The following is a 22,009-nucleotide window of genomic DNA, read 5'->3' on the forward strand; positions in this document are numbered from 1 at the left end:
ACCAGTGAGATGCTCACGTCTCAGGCCCAAATTCCTCATCTCTACTCACCATGCTTGAGATGAATTGAATTTATGTGCCATGGCCTAAGAGTTCATAACAAACACCTTTCTCTCAGACACCTTGCCCTCTGTTCCAGCTCTTTCTACTCCCCCAAGGTTGCTCTTTCTCCTGGGCCTCAGGTATGCAGCCATTTGGCTGGTTGAGCTCTGTGATCACATGAAACAATGACCACATAAAACACACCTCAATTTAGAGATAAGCACTGATGCATGCCCCGCAGCTGAGATTAAAATCTGTCCCATAAATCTCTCCACAATGCTGTATATTCCACACATAATGATGAGAAGTGAGCTAGTAAATAAATAGCTGAGGGAAAAAAATTCTTCACAAAGTACCCTATGATTAAGAGGCTTGATCTCATATTGCTAGAAACTATAGGAAGGGGTAAGGTTTTCAGGGATGTCAATTCCTCCCCTCACTGTGGCATTGCATGAAGGGTTTGATTTCATTCCTCACACATTTTTTAAGAGCCTACTGTGTGCTGTGTGCCGGGGATATAACATAGGTTTAACTGGCAGTTCAAAGATACAATTGATAAAGTAATGGAATTTGAAAACATGCCAGTTTGAGATCTAGCTATAAAAAATTCTGTCTGCATGTATGTGAGCATGTGTTTTGGAGTTTAATAGTAACATTGCTTAGGGGCATCTGACACAATTATTTCACATATAGTAGAATATTATAAGCCCCCAAGGTTCAAAATAAATAATGGTGGCATGAACCAACCATTTCCATGATCTTTATGCCTCTACATGCTGATAGATTTCCTGGAAAAGGATCTAAGGGCTCACGCCTGCTCCTTGGTCTGTTAGTAAATCAGGGCAATCTGCTGATCTGAATCTTCGTGCTGCGCTTTTCTCTCACCCAAGGTAACAAGGAGTGTGCGTGTGTGCGTGTGTCCGTTATGTGCGTACAACTGGGTGTGTTTGTGTGAGTGTGAAGGGGGTTGGCTGGGAGCCACAGAGTGTAGATGTCGTGAGAGTACATTCTGAGATGGAAAATCAACTTTCTTTGGCCTCAGTAATTCCTAGCTGCAAGTGACCTTGTAGTTGAAGAGGCATTACCTGTGTAGGATTAGATCATTGGGGTGTTTCTCTGTGTAAGGAGGGTGCCCTCCTGCTGTGGTGGCTGGGCCATGAGGTTGTGGCCTCAGACTAGAGGGAAGACAGGCTAGAGGAAAAGGGAAAGCCCGCCCTCTGCACTGAGCTAAGGTGGGAAGGGAATGGGGACGAGTAGCAGAGGAAAGCTGACTTAAGGGTGTCTGTTTCTCTTACCTCCCTGGTCCGCACCCTCTGTGCTCAGAGAAGCATGATGGAGAAGAACACTGGGCTAGTGGACTCATGGTGTGTGTGTGTATGTGTCAGAGGGAGACAGAGAGAGACAGAGAGAGAGGTCCCAGACCTCCATCATGACTGGGGACGCCTGGTGAGGAGGAAGCTAGGCAACAGAAGAAGGATAGATTGAAAGACCAGAGGCCATGGTCCTGGTTACCACGGTCTGACTGGGGCTTGCAAGGAGCTCAGGTGGACCCCCCTACCTGGTGAGGGCATGGAGGAGGGCCCAGAGGCCTGTGGTCAGAATGAAGAGGCTGCAGTGGGCAGGGACCTCACACTCCAGTGGTGAGTGCCATCATGTTGGCCTCAAGTGACAGCGCCCCCTTCTCCTGCCCCAAGTAAGAAGCACACCATTGTCATTACCTCTTCTACTGTCACTACTCTAGGGGGCAGATCTGCTCAGGGTGATACGCAGCTGGGACCGGGGACAATCCAGAGAACCTTCTCCCCTGCTGCAAGAGGATAAAACGATCCCTTTATATATCAAGATGACATCTTAGGGAAAAGAAGGGGAGATGCAATCCAAGAGACCAAAATTCATCTAAATACACTGACACCCAAAAAGGAACATCTGAACAAGCCTGGATAGGGAATTCAATTTTGAAAAGATTGAGTGTTTAAGGGGACATTTTCTAAGGGATGGAACTGAAATACAGTTGACCGTGAACAATGCAGAGGTTAGGGACACTAACTGCCCCCACTCCCCGCAGAGTAAAAATTCAAGTCTAACTTTTGACTCCCCCCAAACTTAACTACTGATCATCTATTTTTGACCAGAAGCCTTACCATAACGTACACAGTTGATTAACATATATGTCTTTGTGTTACAGGTATGTCTGCATATATTTATGCATTCATGCATTTTCTTAATTTTTTCAATATTTCTAGGCTACACAGTTTATCAGCAAGTTTTTTCAAATTGTAGGAAATCTCCAGAAAAATTTTCCAATATATTTAGTGAAAAAAATCCTCATATAAGTGGATCCACACAGTTCAAACTTGTGTTGGTCAAGCATCAACTATACTGCTATTTCTCAAGTCTAAGTTTCCCAGCTACCCAGCTAGGAGCAGATCCTTTTTGGGGAATAGAGAAACTTCATTTCCCTGTACAACTGACTGTGATATAACAGAGCAACCCTTATACATGTGGATAAAAATAAAGTTGTGGACTTTCAAATAAAGTTAACTTTAACCTTACATAAACAAATTTAAAATCCTCATGAAGCCTTTTGGAACTTTATAGTTGTCTTTTGAGACTTTTTAAATAGCCTGGGAATAAGAATCCTTGTCGTACCATCTAGCTGGTATTCAGCAAAGAGAGAATATGGGACCGTGAGCACAGCGTCCGTGAAGAACCCAGGGGGCCATGCAGATTTGGGACTATCAGCATCACTTGGGGACACTGGTCCAAAGATTGACGAAGAAAAGATCCTGAGAAATTTAGTCTTCAGGGAACATTTCCCAATGGAAGCGCTCAAAGTCCGTGGAATTCAAAACTTCTGCAGACGCTGACAGTCTTCTCTCTGGGGATGTTTTCTGAGTAAGGGAGATGGGTAGTTGTGTGACCAAGACGATTTTGGTGCAGATTGTTCTGGACACGGGAATGGCCTAGGTGACCTTCCAGGGGTCTTGTACCTAATCCGTGATTCTGTAAGTAATGAGTTGACAAAAAATTGCATTCTGTATTTGGCTGGCCATCTGCTGTTTCTCCAACGCTGGCTGATAAAGGCATGGCTATGTGGGGAGAAGGTGAGCTGTAATTAATTATCTATGGCATTGATGAATTTCTTGTAAGATATTCCCCTGCTAATCCAGCAATATAGCTGCATCCATCCCCCACTCCCAGTGTTAACGGTCTATTTATGGACCCAGCTCCATAATTAAATGTTTCATTTGCAAGAAAATGGTTCCTGGGAAAATCCGAGCTCTCTTTATGTGCCTGCAATCGGCTACTGCAGACGTTACATAAGAGATTAGTCCATGTTGTCCCGCTGCTCTTAGCTTTGTGGATAATCTAACGTATTATGTTTCTGGTGTATGTAAATTACTAAATGTAATATTCTTCAATATGCCTGCTGAATGAAGCCAAATGTATTGTGGGCATAATTTTAATTATTTATATGCTATAAAAATGGAAGAAATTGGAATTACAGAAACAGGGTTCTAAAACACCCCTCTGGTTTTCTTTTGGGCAACAGTTTAATCAGATTAAAACCGTAATTGATTTTCAACTCTTGCTTCACACTTGTTTTGGCCATCTCTTTTGTCAGCATGTGGCATTTAATATCAACCCAGAGTGTTTGCCTTATTAGAAAACAGCACATACTAGATGGTTGGGTTCAAGGCAGGGACACCATTGGGAAAGCTCTAGGTTCCCTTCTGAGCTTTGCTTTTTGTTATTGAAACTGGTTCCTGGCAACTCCTGATGGCAACTTCTGCCCCATTTTCTTCTGAGTCAAGAAGGTAGCAGCTAGGTAGGTAAGGCAGTAAAGCAGAACAGGAAGGAGCAAATGTGAGAGGGTCATGTGTATCTCTGCGAGTAGCAACATGAAAAGAATAAAAACCAGCTACTTTTATTAACTAGCTAGAGATGTGGAAGCCAGTTTTAGTTGGAGATGGCTAATAAGGGTTGAATGGATTTGGGTATTGGTCAAGCCCTCTAGACTGAAATGAGTTTGTCCAATGAGTTTTATCATATTGTGACATCTTGGTAGGACATGGAGTCTGGAATCCAAACATCTGTTTTTGAATCCTGGCCTCATGTTTTAGGTGAAGCATCTTGGGCAAGACACTTCTTAATGCCTCGGTTTCCCCTGCATACAGTAGGGGACACACTCATGCTGCTTGATTGAAATGTCAGGAAGATCGGATGGAGTGAGGCATAGGAATGTGATTTATGAACACTACCAGGTGGTGCAAACAGACGTTTTTGTTGTCCTTGCATCCTTCTCTTGTCCCATAACCTGCAATGCCTGGCAAGTCATGTTTTAATATTTTTGTGTTTGATATGGAGGAAAAAATATTTTATGTTATTCCAGTTGCCCTAGGAGTGCAGCAGAATTCCTTGGAGAGGAAAAACTGCCCTTTCCTTTGGGAATATACGAATGGGGTATTTTGCCCATAACACAGACCTCCTGGGCCAGTGTAGATCAAAGCTTCTCGAACGTTCTATGGTGAAGGACCTTTTAAAATTCTAATCCATTGTGGACCAGTACTTTTGTAAAATACAATAAAATGTAGTCTTAAAAACATGAAATAAAAAAGACATAGAAAGCACAAGTCCTACTTTTCTTTTATTGTTAGATTCAGTAGACATAAAATTAGTCTGTCTCATTGCTGTAAAACCATAACATCTGTACTTATCTTGTTGTGGACTGGGAACCAAAGTTCTTGGACCGACACCACTGAGCTGATTCCACTTCAGGGACTGCTGCTGTAGGTGGAAGAGATTTCAAACAAAAAGAGAGCTAGTCTGGTTTCCATCGAACAATCACAGTCATTTTGTTTTTGGCAGATGAGCTGTTAAATGGGTATAAAACTCAGAGAAGCGCTGGGGGGAAGCACCTATTTTGATTCAATGAGAGAGAAGGGGAAAAATGACAGCTGACCAAAGTGTAAAGACGAGAGCAGTAGTTAAGAAATTCCATGTGCTGGGGACAATGCACAGTGACAGTTTTAACTTGTTCCCTTGTTGGGTTGTGCTGATTCCCAAACCTTCAATAGTCTGTTACACACGATGTCTGCATGTTGGTGGTGCTTGGAGACCAAGGAATGGGAGGAGTGGAGAGTAAGGGGACAGCCATGGGGCCATGATGGTGAGTGGGGATCAGAGTCCAGCCCAGCAGGGAAATTGAGAGGCAGAGCTGTCCAGGAAAGTATCAGCCTTCTCTTGAGTGTCTGTGGATACACTGAGGGGGGCTCTGGATTTTCCATATTATGTGGGATGGGAGCATTAGTACGTATTTGATAGTAAGAGGAAAGGTGACCCCAGAAGTCCGGAGGATAAGGAACACTGAGGTTCTACTACAGATGGAAAAGATTTCTGCCCACATCCTGCCACCAGAATCTCCTGCTTATGACAAACAGGGTCCTTCTTTGTAGAGGAAAGAGTCTTTCCTCTGGCTGGGTGTGAGTGACACAGATGAATCAGAAATAGGGCTTAGAAATGCGTTCTGCCTTCTTTCTCAGCACCTGTTTTTCTTTTCCAGTAACTATCATTACATTTCTTGAGAACTTGTTGTGCCAGCCTTTGCACTTTGGATAAGTCATCTCAAATCCTTATGATGGTTCTGCTATTGTATAGGTTTTAAATATCCCAGGTGTACTGTTACTAATTATAATGTTGACCAAGTTACTTCACCCTTCTGAGTCTCAGTTTCCTCATCTATACAATTGAGATTAAAAAATTGATAGGACCTCATAGTGTTAATGTCAGGATTAAATGAGATAATATCTTTAAGGCAGCGGTCCCCAACCTTTTTGGCACCAGGGACCAGTTTTGTGGAAGACAATTTTTCCACAGACGGGGTGTGGGTGGGGGATGGTTTCGGGATGATTCAAGTGCATTACATTTATTGTGCACTTTATTTCTATTATTATTACATTGTAACATATAATGAAATAAGTATACAGCTCACCATAATGCTGACAGGAGGCGGAGCTCAGGTGGTAACGCGAGCAATGGGGAGCGGCTGTAAATACAGATGAAGCTCCCCTCCCTCACCTGCCACTCACCTCCTGCTGTGCAGCCCAGTACAGGTCTGTGGCCCGGGGGTTGGGACCCTTGCTTTAAGGCATTTAGCATACCTCCTGATGCATAGTGGAAAAAAAAGTAATAATGATGATGATAACATTACCAACAACTAACATTAAAGTGGGCTTGCTGTGTGCCAAACACTGATTGAAGTACTTTACTTACATATCTCATTTAATACTCACAAGAACCCTGTCAGGCTATCATCCCCATTGGACAGATGAGGACTCTGAGACTCAGAGAAGTTAAGGCACTTGCTCATGTCACATGGACAATAAATGATAGAGTCAGGTAATATAACCTGGGCTGTTTGACTCCAATGCACTCACTCTTAGTTGTCTTGCTAACACAAGACAACTTACTTACAAATGTCTTACTTGCCACTCAAGAAAGAGTTTATTATTGTTGTTATTATTATTACAGATGAAAACACCGAGTCTCAGAGAGGCAAATAAATTGCCCAGTGTAGCACAGCCCCGGACAGAGCCGTGCCCATGGTTGGCATCCTGTGCCCATGGTTGTTGTGTGGCTGGATCCTGGGAGTTTGGATGGACTAAATCACCTCAGCCTGTCCAGGCAGATGGCACCAAGAGCCATGCCCTCTGCACAGTAGATGAGGATGGGTGAGGGCAGGGTTCATGACCTCTGACATCCCTTGGAGGAGCCAAGGTCTCTGCAGTGAGTCTGAGTTATGAGGTTTGAGAGCAGACTTGTTGGAGCCCAGAACCCATCCACACCCAGCTTTGATTTACATGGGAATATTTCCTCACTGTTGGCATTGGGAAAGGGAAATAGCAGATTTGGGGTGTTTGCTTATTTCCCTCAGTAATTTCAGCTAGGAGGGGTGAAGGCTGATGAATTATACAGCAGCTCATTAAAACATAATATCCCTTTGAAGCCGGGAGCAGCAAGTGGAGAGCTGTTTTGCAACGTTGGTGGGAGATTGCGAGGTCTCCAACTCATCTCTTTGATGCAGTTGGATAAGGTGTCGACTCTTGAGTTGTACCTTTCGGCACAGTTGAGGCAAAGTTGGAGTTGGGCTTGGGATGTACAGAGAACTCCGGAAATACAGGGCTACTAGAGAATCCCATAGAAGGAACCCCCAGGCTGAGACCGGACGTAGCCCAGATCCTGTCCCCAGGCTCCCTACTGACCCCCCTCCCCCCACTGCCCCGTGGGCAGCTGCTACCTTCCGCTGTGAGCCAAACCACCCCAGGGAGGTTGGGGGCCACAGCTGGCCAAGAACCCTTGTGGCCACCGGTGCCTCCATCTCAGGAAGACACTGCAGGCCAAGGAAAACACTTGGTAAACTTAGCCTGGGCAGCTCTCAGTAACTCATTTAAGATTTAATGTTTCTTTTTAAACAGAGCACAGAAGACTTGGAAAGCAAGCTCAGTGACTCCTGAGAGGATAACCTAGTTCCATGTCTTATTCATCTTTGCTTTTGGCACCTAGAAGGTGCTCCATAAATGCCTGTTCAATTTCAATCATCTTTTGTGGTTTTGAAAAAAAGTTTGGAAACACCCCAACCATCCTCTATTGGATTGCTTAGATTTTGGCAGAGGCCAAGTGTTGAAATCCTGGGTTGCTTAAGACTGATTATTCCCAATTAAACAAACAGTCAGTGAACATTTATTGGTCAGGCGTCAAGCTGGATGCTGTGGTAGGAGAAAGATGCAAGGGAGTCGGTGGAATGCAGAGCAGGAGGTGCCACGACAGGAATAGAGACGAGCCAGCTGCAGTGAGAACACTGAGGGCGGAATCAATTAGATTGAGAAATTAGGAACATCATCACAGAGAAGGGCAGGGTGGGAAGAGCCTTGGAGGATGAGATTTGAAAGCTGTTGGGTCAAGGTGGGGATTTTTGCTTAGTGTCAATGGCAAGAGCAAAGCCTTCTAGGCACAAAGCTGCACTGGCAAGTGTGCAGCGAGGCTGAACTTCTGGTCTGAAATGTCAAAATATAACTTTTTAAAAAAACTTAAGGAAAATTCTCATACAAATATATGGTGAACCCATGTCAAAGACTTATTCAACTCATTAATTAGGGAACAAGCAGAGTGGAAAAGTGGTTCAAAGAAGAATTGGAGAGACCAAAGCACATATAATCAATAAAAGAAGGAAAGCTGAAAGAAGGCTGAACAGTTAGATTTGAATCTGGTTAATGTTCTACAGAGAAATAAAGTCATAACCTGTGGAGCTATCTTTTCTACTAGACAGCATTCATTTGCAATTATACTGGACCAAAAAAATAATTTGTACCTTGCCAATTTTATGCACGTTCACCCAGTTCTGTAGAATCTGGGCCAGAATCAATGATGGAATGTAAGACAAACAAAATTTGCATTTTTCTAGAGCATCGGATGACTGCAGAGCAGACTTTTTTCACAATGTTCTAAAATGATTTTGAGAAAGCATGCGATAATCTTCTTCCTCAACTTTTCAGGTTTAGATCATTTGGCTAAAAGAAAAATGTTCTGGATGGATCTGGAGGACCTGGTGATGAACTTGAACCTAATTCTGTATACGTTTTAGCAGAATTGACACCATCTGTACCAGCATACGGCAAGATTACGGGAAAAACTGAGTGGAGAGGGGAGATAATGGAGAAGGAAAGTCTTGTTAGAAGGTTATGGTAATGGTTCAGGCAGAGATGATAACATGGTGTTGGGTTTAGAAGGGCAGGGGCTGATATGGAGACCAAGATGAATGATTTAATGGGAGCTGTGAGGGAGGGAGTTCAGGTCCACAAATGTTTATTGTGCATTTACTATGTGTCACCATGATAAACACCAGCAGCTCAAAGAAGAGTAAAGTGTTACTATTGTCCCCCAGGAGCTTAAGACACAAAAGATTATTGTCAATTCCATGTGGAAAGGCCAATGGTGCAGATATGTATAAGATGAATGGGGTCAAGGTCAGATTGGGGAGGATTCCCAGAAAGGGTTTTTTAAGGAGCAGTGGGTGTTACCTGGCAAAGGAGGTTGGAAGGTGCTCAAACTTTGGCTGTGTGTTGGAATCACTGTGGTAGCCTACAAAACTCCTGAGCCTGCTCCCCACCCTCAGAGATTCTGATTTAATAGGATTTCTGGGTGTAACCTGTTTGCAAGGAGCTTTTAAATCTTCCCAGGTGATTCTAATGTGCAAAGCGGATAATGCTTGAGATGAAAGAAACCACAGTAGCACAGGCAAGGAGGTATGACGGAGCCTGGAATGTGCTGGGAAAGGCAGTGTAGCAGTACCTCAAGATGATGGTTGTGATGTGGGCAAAGTTGGGAGGAGGGGTTGGGCTGGCTGGGCTAGTGGCCGCCATGGAGAGCCTTGTCCTGTCAGTGTAGAACCACAGAGCATACTACATACATTCTACTCTGGGACATTTGGGGCCTGGGGTGCCATTAAGGACCTGAGATAAGGACAGAGAATTTGGGAAAACATTTTCATCCCAGCTCTGCCTTGAATTGGTTGTGGGACCTCAGTCTCTTTATGTGGAAAGTGAAGAGTTGAACTTGATGGCCCCTAAATTTCTTTCAAGAATTGCGAAATTCTACTTTTCTGTCATCCGTTTGGTTTTACTGATGTTGGGTTGTGTTGCACTTGAGACTTCCGTGGTCAGAACCTTAGGAAATAGCTATTTAATTATAACGACAGTGTTTTTTTCCTTTTAATCCAAAGAGTGCTACAGACTTGTAGTAAAAAAGCCAAAATTAAAAATGTATAGAAGAACATAAATCAAAAGTTTCTCTTCTAGCATCCTGTATTCCATTTCCCAGAGCCTCTTGGGATGGTATCTTGTGTGTATATATCAACATTTTTTTCTCTTAGTATAGAAGCATATGTGTTTGCACATTTAATGTTGTACACAAATGGGGCCATATTCTATAAATTGTTCTGTAACTTGTAGTTTTTACATTACAGTATATTTTTGGCATCTTTCCTGGTCTGTGCATTATTTTTCAGCTTTGTCTTTTTTTGCATTGAAATATAGTCGATTTACAACATTGTGTTGATTTCTGCTGTACAGCAAAGCAACCCAGTTATACATATATATACATTCTTTTCTATTATAGTTTATCCCAGGACATTAAATATAGTTCTCTGTGCTATACAGTAGGACCTTATTACCCACCCATTCTATATATAGTAGTTTGGATCTTCTAATGCCACACTCCCAGTCCATCCCTTCCCTATACCCCGCCTTGGCAACCACAAGTCTGTTCTCTATATCTGTGAGTCTGTTTCTGTTTCGTAGATAGGTTCATTTGTGTCATATTTTAGATTCCACATATAAATGATATCATGTCGCATGTCTTTCTCTTTCCGACTCACATCACTTAGTATGATCATACTAAGTGATTATCTTACATGTCTGTGTATTTAGAACAACTTCATTCTTATTGCCAGTTGTGTGGTAGTCCCTGGTATGACCCCATAATTTCCCTAACCTATGATAGCCATTTAGGTTGTGTTAGTAGTTCACTGTGTTATGTTTCAGTGAACCTTCTTGTGTATACATTTGTGTAACTGTGGAAGTTTTATTAATAGGACCAGTCCTTAGACATGGAATTACTAGGTCTGTGGTTAAGTACATTGAAAATTTGGATAGGCATTAACAACTTGTCTTCCAAAATTGTTGTAGTAATTTATATGCCTAACTACAAGTTCCCCATTCCCTTATAAATGATGTGTATTTTTCACGTTTTAAGTTTGTTTTTGGAGATGGAAAATGGTGTCTAACTGGTTTAATCTGTATTTATTTCATAAGAGAGGAGTTGATTACCTTTTCATGTGTTTACTGGCTATTTGTGACCTTTCTGTTCAAACTTCTTTTCCTGTTCGTTGCTCTTATTGTTTTTTTTCTTGGAATTTCTTGTAATTTGGAATATTCTCTTTATCATACACTAAATTTCCACATACATTCAGATTTGTTTCTGGATTCTTTATTCTGTTGCAATTATCTGTCTGCCTATTCAAGCATTAATATTATACTGTTTTAATAACTGGCTTTACAATACATTTTAATATCTGGTAAGACTAAAGCATCCTCAATTACCCTTCCTATTTAGAATTTTTTCACATGTTTATTTTTTCAGATGAACTTTAACATTATTTTATCAAATTAGAAAAAGCCCTACTGGATTCTTTTTGTAATTGGAATTGAGTTACTAGATAAATCAGAACTGTTGTCCTTATAATAATGTCTTCTTGTTTAAGAAGAAGGTTTATTTTACACATTCAAATGGTTTTTTGTTATTAAATGGAGCTCTCAAGTTTCTTTCATATAGGTCTTGCATATTTCTTGAGTTTATTTTTAGATATTTTGTATTTGTTTTGCTCTTGGATAAATGATTTTTTTCTTCCCTCCATTGTATTTTGCATCTCGTTTGCATTAGGAAAGCCATTGATTTTTGTATATTCTGGAAGAATTATGATACGGGACATGAAGAGAAAGAGAGGAAAGATGTAAGGGGAAGAATCAGGAGATTGCAGGAAGCTAGGCGAGGATGCATTTCGAAGAGCAGGATTTCGACACTGTCAAACACTGTCAAGGTCAAGTAGAAGGGAACGGGACCCATACTAGGAGTCCGCTGAGGAAGTGATGTGGTAAAGATGAGAGTGGTTAGGGATCATGCAGGAAAGAAGGACATATTACTCTTCCTTGTCTTTTATATGCTATTCATTGCATTCATCAGAGTCTTCCACATGTGATAGAAAAATCCAGAAACTTGGATGCCTATGCGGGTGTGTGTGTGTGTGTACAGCTGGACAAGGAACACAGGTACCAGTCTCAGAATCTGTGGGCTGACATGGGAGCTGATTATCGATGGTTTCCTTTATAGTGAGCAGGCTTCCAACCCTGAACTGCCATGTAAGGCAAATGTGAAAAAGTTAGCTTTCCCTGACGATATAGAGTGGGGTCAACTGGAGCATGGATTTGCTTTTCCTGGGAAGTGAGAGCAGTAGATGAATAGCAAGACAGTTAAAAAAAAGTCTTGTTTCAAGTGAAAATTTGTTCAAATGGCACCGGAGTTCCCCAAATGGCCATAAATCCCTGACTTGGCTGGAATCTAGCCTCTCTTTTCCTGCCCATGTTTAGCAGCCTTGCCGCCAGCCATCAAGGTTCTCTTGGCACAGCAGGGTGCAGGAAGAAGAGCTGCTCGACTGGCATATGGTGTTGCTCTCTCCCTGTTGCTTTCTGTTTGTTCAGTTTCATGCTTTGGGAATATGGCGACTTTCATTGGCTGTGATGTTAGAGAAGGGTAAAGATCTGTAAATATCATTCCACTTATGAAAGAAAGCCTTCCAACAACTTGACCTTGCAAACAAGCCAATGAATTGCCAAGAAAGCTGATTTCTCCAGTTGTAGGGCCTGAGATGTCCAGCTCTGAATAAAGGAGGAGCATTGACATAGAGGCTGATGGTCAATCCTTGACACTTAACTTTAAGACTATAGAATAAGAATGGGATTTATCCATGATTTGGAGGAAAGGCTCTTTCACAGTATAGAACTGACTCTCAAATTCTAGAGGAGGATTTCTCAGGTTACCAGAGAAAATACAGAACACCAAGTTAAATTTGAATTTCAGACAAACAGTGATTACAAATTATTCATACTTTTATTTGTTAACTTTGGTGACACTAAACAGCTAGTCTTCCTAAAATAGAGATGTCCATATAATATGGGAAATTCATGAGTGAAGCTCACCTGGACTTTACTGGGTTATCTTGGAAAGAATTATTCAGGGTTAGATATTCTAGACGTCTATTGGATTCCAATTTCTATCCATTCTTTGTATACTGAGCTTTTCACATCCATCTTATTGACTCCATACCATCGCCATTAAGGGGGTTCCAATTATCAACAGCATTGACCCAAATGTTCACGTCCTCAGTGATTTATTCTAGGGGGTGTTTTCCCTTTGCAGTGAGCTCCTATTGGGCTTTCTGCTTGGTTTCTTTCTCTCTCAACACTCCCTTCACACCATACCACTCCACCCTGAGCACGATCATCTGAAAAATGATTCCCCAACACCACTTCGTCATGTCCTATGGTGATATGCTGCCAGTCAAGCCCACCCACCTGTAGAACTTGAACCCCATCTATATGTGGCCTGGGATTTTCAGCTGTGGAATTTTCTCTAGCTCAGTCTCATCTGGGAATCTTGTTCTCTGAGTTTTTGGGAGATGATCTTTCATACCCCCTCACCACTCCTCGCTCAAGAGACACTTGCTGGTTGATCGGGTCTAGTAGATCCTATCAGAATCGGCCACATTTATTGAATGGGAAAGTTGTTTTCAGCCCAAGGTTCTTGTGCTGGAAAAGTTCTGAGGGACTAGAAGACACCGAATCCCGCTCCCACTTCTGTGAGCCCCTCTCTTACTCTTGTTCCCAGTTTGGGGGCTGAGAAGGCAGAGATCTCTGTGTTTGAACTCCCAGTTGAGACAGTTGGGTTAGTCAATGCTCCTTTAAACTCCAAAACTAGCTTAAGCAGAGAGGGACTCATTAAATGCTGGGGATAAAACTGAATTGAGAAGTTTACTCTTGGAGTTCCTGAATTCTGGATTTTGAGGTTGAAATCTATGATATGTTTGAAATTCACCATTTGCGTCTGTGATTTTGTTCAACAGAATAATCTCCTTGGCTGCTCTATTCAAGAACACTACAAAGCCTTGGTGGAAGTGAGGAAGAGAGGTCAAAGCCAAGAATAGTAACACTATTAATAAAAGTAGCTGAAAACTATAATAATGGTAATCATGATAATAATATAGTGTCCATCGTGTTTCAGGTGATTTATACATATTCATATTTTTCTTTATTTCCTAGAACATCACCAGTAGGCGTTTTTTTGTTTGATTTTTTGTTTTGTTTTATTTATTTATTTATTTATTTATTTTTACTGTTTTACAGATGAGAAAACTGAGGTCCAAAATGGTTAAGCTGTTTGCCCACAGATAAAAACTAGTTAAGTCCTGGAGCCAGTATTGGAATAAGTTTCCATCTGGCTGAAATCCTAGGTTTATCCAATATATCAAGTTACATCCCTCTTGCTGGTTGTTGGGGGGACCTTTCACTTTGCGACTGCAGAGTTAACGGTCCACTGAAGGGAAACGTGAGGGCCAGATGGATAGCCTGGGACCCATAGCCCAACAACACTTCACTCAGGGCTCATCTGACTCCAAGAACCAAGAGGAAGAAGGCAACAGGAGCCTAGCTCCTGGGGGTCTGGAATGTGAGGTGGGTCCCCAGGCAGGCTTCTTTGAAACCAGACCCTACCTTGACCCTGGTTAATTACTCTGTAATTAACACACAACCAAATTCCTGCTGTCTGTGGGTCCTGTGATGCAGGAGGAGGCTGCTAGCAAACACAGGGCAGTGCTAATCCTGGTGAGCTTGCCCTGGGGCTGGGCAGGACGTCCTATCGAATGACTATCATGTGATGAAGCCCCAGTGCTCCCCAGCCTGGCCTGGCTTTCCGGCTGCAGTGTTAACAGACTTTTCTTCTGAGGCATCCGGAACCTGGAAATTGCTCACATGGATTACACACGCGCTGCTGCCAGCCCGGCAGCTTTACGGAGCTGAAGGCTCCCTCACTCCCGCTTGATAGTGATCGAGCCTCCCAGCTGGAGTTTGTTACCTGGGAGCTGTCCAGGTCCAATGATGAGAACTGGCTAGGGGGTAGTCGTTATGGTCAATTACCAGCAGCCCATTAGAGGAGGGCTGGCAAACCTGGGAGGCACCGAGCTCAGTGTGTTTCCAAGGCACTTTGGGTGTATTGTTTTCCCTGCGTCTCTCCTCTTAACCTGCCTTGGCTCCATTCTTTGCTTTCATGTTAAAACTCATGGCAATATGAAAGGAGGTGGAACCCACAGGTTTCTGATTCCCAGGATAGGGCTTCTGGCTGGTGGGGTGGGATGAGATGCTCTGTGCGCTGAAGGTGGACTGAGCCCCTTTCACCTCTCAGGGAAAGAGTGTCGGCTTTGTTGAGAGCCAGTGGACTGAGACACTGGAGAGGTCAGTGTGTCTAGAAACCGACCTTCCCAACACAGGGAGAAAGGAAGCTGCCTTCTCCAGGAGGGCTGCAACCAGGCCTTTCCAGGCTCTCAGGTTGGACCACCTCCAAAGGTAACCTGTGCTCATGATTTTGGGATAGAAATGCAAATAATCAGGCTCCACACTAGACCTGCTGGATCAGAAGCTCTGGGGGTGGGCCAGGCAGTCTATTTCAGCAAGGCCTTCTAGGTGATTGGGAGGCACGCTCAAATCTGAGATCTATTTTTTTAGACCTGGGCTACCCAAAGTGTGCTCTGTGTATCACAGCATCGAAAGAGATTCCTAGAAACGCTGTATCTCAGGCCCACCTTTCTCTCAGACCTGTTGAATCAGAATCTGCATTTTAACAAGTTCCCTGGGTGATTCTATTGCGCTTTAAAGCTTGAGAAGCACAGCTTAGAGCACTGGTTCTCAACCTTGGCTGCACAGCAGACTCACCTAATGCCTAAGCCCCACCCCAGACCAATTAAATCATTGGGGTGATGCCCGGGCGTTGGTGTTTATTAAAAATTTTCCCTAGTGATTCTTATGTATAGTCAAAGCTGAGAGCAAGTGGTTTGGACCACCACAGGCTCCAGACTCACAGGAAGCTATGGCTGTTAAAAAACAAAACAAAACAAGCAGCCAACAATGCAACGATCAGAACAAAACCAATGACGTGGAGTAGAGCTTCTCAGCAATATGGAGGGACACGTTTGGACCTCATGGATGTGCTGGGTGGATGTGGAATTACTGATCCCATCAGGCCTTGGAGGTGGCCGGATGGGACCTGGATTGAGCAACCTTTTACCCTGGGGATTATTACAAATATCATTTTCTATGTATGCCATGGCAGGAAGAAGGTAGGGAAACATGCTATAGAGAACACGAATAATTCTATTATTACCATGTTAATGTGCTATGGCGATGGGTCACGGGTAAGTGTTGCAAGAGGGAAATGCTGAAACTCTAACTCTGGGACAAGAGGGCAGAAATATGCCTTCCGATATGGGATGACTTTTTAATTCAAATCCGGACCAAATACTTTTTAGACCATCATTGTCCCCTGGTATTTATTTAGCATTCTTGCTACTTAGAGGTTTCCTAGCTGTTATCTGATTCTTTCTTACAATAGGCATGGATTATTTTTCCTTCTTTGGTGATGAGGAAATCAAGCCCCAGGAAGGTTGGGATGCTCTAAGGCCAGTTAAGAAGGGACAGTCAAGGGGTGAAGAGCTGTTTCCTTAACACCCATTGGAAAGATCTGGAGATGTCACTTTCCGCTTCAAAATGGCAAATGCTACCTCTTCAGAGGGGGTGGGGGGGAGTTCTCAGCCCCCTGCTTTCTAGCAGGGACTCGGTGTTCCTGCTGCTGCCTTTGGTCTGAAGGTGCTGCCTGGAGCCTGGGCTTGCTGGGAGTATCCCAGGAAAGCTCAAAGAGGAACTGTTTAGCTTATTACAAAGCCTGACTATTGTTTGGCTGGCTTGTGTGTGTTAATGCGTCCCCCTCTCCCACAAGTTTCCATCCTGGTGCTGGAGGAACCCATCGTGATGATGCTAATCATACTGGCTGGGCAGCCTGAGGCTGAGAGGGAGGGGGCCCCCTCCCTAATTGTTTCCCTCTCCTGGAGCAGTTGGTGGTCTGCCTGAGTCCCGGGACTGGCAGAGGGAAGACTTCGGGGCGGGGCAGGCGGGATTGGGGCTGTGTGGGGCTTCCTGTCCTGGGGCTGCAGGATCCACCTGGTTTGCAGGCAGGGAGGGATCAGGGAGAGCTGCCATGGATGGGTCTACTGGGCAAAGCGACTTCTGCTGGATTCATTGCAGACTGTATTCAGGACTGGCTCTGGGGAGTTTGTAAAAGAGGCAGATTTTCATTGATGTCCTTCCCCTTGTCTTTGATGGTGATGGCTCTTCCTCTTCTCCTCTCCCTCCCCGCCTCCCCCTTCCCCTCCCCTCTGCCTCTTCCCTCTTCATTTCCTCTTTCCTGAACCTCCAGGCACACAATGTTTTGCTGCTGGTTTGGAACTTTTTGGCAGGCAAGTTTATGATATAGACATAATTAGAGATATAGATACAGATACAGATGTAGCTATAAACATCCTCAGCTAGAGGAGACTTGATGAACATTTGACTGCTAACAAATTCTTGGTAGAAAACACAATGTTGAATGAACCTAAGGCCATGAATGAGGGAGGTATTTTCAATCAAAGTGACCTGTCCAGTGTTTTTTCTCTTTCAAAAAATATTTGTTTGGAAATAATTCAAATGAAGACAGAAGTAGAGAGACTAGACAGTGAATCACATATAATACATTTCCCAGATTCAGCTATTATCAAGATTTTGCTACATTTGTTTCACCTGTTTTTGTTTAATTAATTAATTAATTGGCAACATTGTGTCTTCAATGCTGCACACAGGCTTTCTCTAGTTGCGGCGAGTGGGGGCTACTCTTCATTGTGGTACATGGGATCCTCATTTCAGTGGCTTCTCTTGCTGGGGAGCACAGGCTCTAGGCATGTGGGCTTCAGTAGTTGTGGGCACATGGGCTCAATAGTTGTGGCTCATGGGCTCTAGAACTCAGGCTCAGTAGTTGTGGTGCACGAGCTTAGTTGCTTCGCGGCATGTGGGATCTTTCCGGACTGGGGATGGAACCCATGTCCCCTGCATTGGCAGGCGGATTCTTAACCACTGTGCCGCCTAGGAAGTCTCTCACCTGTTTTTTAAACTGAAGTTTTTTTTTTTTTAAATCTCAAACATTGTGTCATTTTACCACTACATTTTATTAGGTTTGATTATGCACAATCACACCTAATAAAATTAACAGTAATAAAAATAAAACAAAAAAAAGAAAAAAGTTTACAGTAACACCTGTGTCATTTAGTGTTCAGTCCATAATCAAATATAATTCTTACAAAAAAGTCAGCTTAAATGCTCATTTTTTTTCTTCTAATAGTAATGGGTTAGTGACCCTTCTTTCTTTTTTTTTTTTTAAATTGAGGTATAGTTGATTTATAATGTTGTGTTAGTTTCAAGTGTACAGCAAAGTAGTTATATATCTGTAACTGAATATATCTATTCTTTTTCAGGTTCTTTTCCATCGTAGGTTATTACAAGATATTGAATATAGTTCCCTGTGCTATACATTAGGTCTTTGTTGCTTAGCTATTTTATATATAGTAGTGTGTATATGTTAATCCCAAACTCCTAATTTATCCGGCCCCATCCTGTCCCCTTTCGTAACCACAAATTTGTTTTCTATGTCTGTGAGTCTATTTCTGTTTTGTAAATAAATTCATTGGTATGTCGAGTGCTTCTTAAATTATTTGGGTTATTACAAGAAAATTATTAACAATTAGCACCAAAATTCATTTCTTCAGAAAAGGACTGACTTTGTTTCATAAGATAATGTGGTGGGTCATTGGGAGCTGAAAAGATAGGTCTCAGGGAAGTTTCTGGAAGGAGAGGGCAGAAAACAATGGGAGTGCTTAGGAGAATTGGAGAATTTGTTGAAAGAGAAGTAGGAAAAGGAGCAGAGGAACTACAGGGTAGAAAGGCTGACAGAATTTTAAACACAGGATTGATGATGTACTCTGGATTTATTATTATGTTTGCGCTCATTTTTCTAATGCCATCCATCTTCATGAACTCTTCAGTAACGTGTGTTTCACACAGACTTCACTAGTGCGGGTGGCTGTATATGTTGCGTACGTGTGTGTCCATCCAGAGAAAAGAGATGAGCCCCACACCTGAGCTGATGCAGACTGAAAAGGAGTTTAATCAGGGGTGACCTTGACACAGTTAGCCCCTGGGCACCCATAGGAGCTTTCTCAGGGTGTGTAATGCTGGTCCTCGCCCATTGAAAGTGAATTTTATAGGGCACATGACACCAGTTGTCACTCTGGGTTGCATTGGAGTAACAGCTCAGAAACCAACCCCTGACTCTGTCATGGGTTAGAGCTCTGCAATGATCTTATTTTCTGCTTGTGTTTAGTTTTGTGTGTTTCCATTGGTAGTCTCATATCCAGCTGTCAGGAAGACCATGGAAGGACTTCTTTTTTTTTTTTCTTCTTCCTTTTTGCATCATGCAGGTCCTTGTAGCTGTAAAGGACTCCAGGGGAAGTGCTAAGCTCTGTGTAACTGGCAGATTGGTTTCATTTAGCCCCATGATTCTTCTGTGGGAGTTTTTGTTCAGTGTTGGTTATGAAACTCATGATTCAATCCAAAATTTCCTTGCCTCAACTAGACTGGTTTATGGTCCTATGAACCAATCATAGAATGAAAATCATTAGTTCTACTTATGTTGTGTGTCAGTCCAGGGCAGCTGTGTCCTCATCACTGTGCTAGGTTTTAGAGGAGTGGGAAATGCACAAAATAGAAAACACAATCCCTGTGCACAGGGCAGCATATTTTAGGAGTATATCTAATCTCTTATCCTTCAGTCTCTCTCTCTATAGATTTCTTTCCTTGAACTTTTCCCTCTTTTCCCTTTGTCTTGTTTTTTCCCTTCTTCTGTCTTTTCTTTTTCTTCTGTTTCTGTTTCCTTAGGATGTCTTCACTTACATTTTCTACAATTAAATATTTTCCTTTTTCCATTCATTTCTATGGCCTTATCATTTTTTAAAAAATCATCTGATTATAGATTTTCAAGCAGGAAACAAGGAAAACATCTCTTCGAAGCCTGAATCCTAAATGGTCACCAATGGGTTAAGTAGAACTTCCCTCTCTTCAAACTATATAACTTTGCCCAGGTACTATAACTCAAAAGGTCCATTATCTTGAAGATCTTCCTAACAGTGGGTGTTCTGACCTACCGAGCAAAATGAGCTTTTCCCATCACCATTCACAACAAGCTAAATGCAGGGCAGAATTTCAGTCCTAAATCAGAATTACCCTGGATTCTTGGCACTTGAAGCCAGATTGCTAACACCTAGTGATTTTATTAGGGTATCTGTTGTGGGAGTGGACTTTTTTTTTTTTTTTTTTTCATTTTAAATGCTACTTAAAAGGAAAAAAGGAAAAGCTCATTCCTCCAAAAAAGAATTTTGGCAGATGGATAGTATGATTCTGGGGCAGATGGTTTAAATATTATTTACGTGTTATTTAGAGTCACAATATGGGCTTGTGGATATTCCTACAACATTAAATAGCTTTTCAACTTACAATTCTTATCAAGAGTCGATCAATGTATTTGGTAAAAGGGAAAACCTAGGTTGAGTTGTTACCCCTAGGAAGAGAGAAGCTTGCCACTGTAAGGTAATGCCTATGCAGTTGATGGGAAAAAGAATAACCAGAGCATTTTCTCCACTGGGGCAGGCAGCCTGTAACCTGGGTTAGAAAACCACTGTCCCTCAATATGTGATTATTGACTGTTCAAATGACTGCTTTCTTTTGCTACTTCAGAGCTAATCACTGAATCTAGTGGGGACTACATTTGTTTATTGTCCAAGAGCCAACAGCCTTCTCAGCTTTGAGGTTGGGACAGGGCGGTAATTCAATAGAAGATTGACTATAATATAAAATATCAGATAAGGAAGGCAAATCTCATTCTATTTTCTAATTATTATTTTAAGAAAAACTGTATGAAGGCATTTACCTGAGAAAACCTGAGGAAAAGTCCTTGCTATATTCAATCACTTCTTGCCACATTTTAGGCAACAATCAAGTTGAATTCTTCATGTGAAGCTCACATGGAAAAAAGGATGACTCAAAGATATATAAGTCAAGATAGGCTAGGTTATGCTGTGGTAACAAACTATCCCCAACTCTCAGTGGCTTAACGTATAAAGACTCATTTCTTCCTCATGAAAATTCCACTGGTGGTTCAACTCGTAGCTCTTTAGGAGGCTCCTTTCTAAGAGATCTAGGTTGCTTGCATCTATTGCTATCTGGAACACATCTTCCATTTTGGTTACTAAAGCATGGGATGGGCCTGGCATACCACGTCTTCAATGCTTCATCCCAGAAGTGATATACATCACATCCACTTGCAACTCATGGACCACAATTAACCACAGTGTCCCTCCTAACTGCATGCGAGCTGGGAGATGTGGGGAATGCATAGTGAGGGCTAAATGTCTTTGCCTCAAAGCATAACTGGGATGAATGCTCTGTTAAAGGGTCTCATTTTGTTAACAACCCATGTTTGTGTGGTAGGAGTGTTTTAGAGAAGCTTGCAGAGGGCTGGACTGCTGGGAGGGACAATGGTTAAGGCCTCTCCAAGGGAGAAGAGCTGGAGTCAGCTCAACTCTTGCTCAGACTGCTGGGTTTGAGTAGACAGGATTGTGGGAGACCTCAAGAGACTGCAGGCAGAGCATCTGGCTACCTTGATGGGGGACCACATATCACACAGGGAGGCAGGTGCACTGGCGGGTCTGATGCTCACCACATAAAGTCTGTAGGTTTATGAGGACCCTTTCCGAGGCTGCCCGATGCTTTGTAGACACTAACCATCCCTGTATGTGGTCCGCACAGATGCTGGACTTGCTGAAGGCCAGGACTATGGCTTCCTGGTGGTTGTGACTGCAGCAGGGTGTAGCATGGTGACTTACAGAGTACTGCCTGGGTACTAACTGAATAACCTGGGCAGCCAGAGTGGGTCCATCAATATTGCTTGTGTGGTGTGAACTAGTGCTGCTCAAACTTTGTTATGCTTACAAATGACCTAGAGATCTGATAAATTGTAGATTCTGGTTCAGTAAATCTGGGGTAGAGCCAGAGATTCTGCACACCTCCGAAGAATTCATACTCTGCACAAAGGTATTGACTGAAGACTCCAATTGGGTGTGTTAATCCACTGAGGCTCAGTTGTCTGAATACAGTAGAAAAGTCTTCCTCA

Source organism: Hippopotamus amphibius, chromosome 7 (assembly GCF_030028045.1).
Source record: "Hippopotamus amphibius kiboko isolate mHipAmp2 chromosome 7, mHipAmp2.hap2, whole genome shotgun sequence".
In the NCBI taxonomy this organism is placed as follows: domain Eukaryota; kingdom Metazoa; phylum Chordata; class Mammalia; order Artiodactyla; family Hippopotamidae; genus Hippopotamus; species Hippopotamus amphibius.